The following is a 667-nucleotide window of genomic DNA, read 5'->3' as shown; positions in this document are numbered from 1 at the left end:
TGGTCATCCCCACGCACCCCCTGCAGCCTCATCATGACCTGCACGTGTACGCACACACACACACACACAACATGCAGCAGAACAACACACACGGGGGCTCCCAACCCCACGTGCCATCTGGGCAGGGCCTCTCCAGGCTCCCAGACACTTCCGTGGAGACGCCCCGGGTGCCCACCCACCTTCACAGAGTAGGCGAATGCCACGAAGCCCAGGCAGCACCAGTTCATGAAGATGGTGTTGAACAGGGACCACACGATGTGGTCGGGCACGGTGGTATCACTGCGGATGTTGATCACCGTGGTCGTCACGGGCGCCTGGCTCTGGGGCGCCCCCAGCACGGCCACCTCGTGCTCCTCCTTGAGCACCTCATAGGCTGGGGGCACCGCCCCGTGGGCCCCAGTGAGTAAGAGCTGGGATGTGCGGTTCATGGTGGGGACGGAGCAACTGCAGTCCAGATGAGCAACTGCGGTCCAGATGCCACCACACACTTGGGGGGCCCTCCTTTACCCAGGAGTTTCGATTTCTCCTAAGTTTCCTTTTCCTGGGCCGGTTTCGTTTCGTAAGTGGAAATGGGCTGGGCTTAGGAGGTGGGGTGGACCACTGAGTGTCAGGTTACACCAGAGTCAGTGGGAGGGAGGCTCCTTTCCCAGAGGCTGGAAGGGGCTGG

General features: G+C 61.6%; 1 pseudogene across 1 annotated transcript; it reads right to left on the bottom strand.

Annotated features, from left to right (window-relative positions):
• Positions 1-13: 13 nt before the first annotated feature.
• On the bottom strand, positions 14-569 carry LOC104993923 (annotated as a pseudogene). Its single transcript, XR_825892.1, has one exon. The product of XR_825892.1 is annotated as an interferon-induced transmembrane protein 3 pseudogene (transcript).
• Positions 570-667: the final 98 nt, after the last annotated feature.

Source organism: Bison bison, unplaced genomic scaffold, assembly GCF_000754665.1.
Source record: "Bison bison bison isolate TAMUID 2011002044 unplaced genomic scaffold, Bison_UMD1.0 scf7180017849548, whole genome shotgun sequence".
NCBI classification, from domain to species: Eukaryota; Metazoa; Chordata; class Mammalia; order Artiodactyla; family Bovidae; genus Bison; species Bison bison.
The sequence above is the reverse complement of the archived record's forward strand: the minus strand, read 5'-3'. Positions and strand labels throughout refer to the sequence as shown.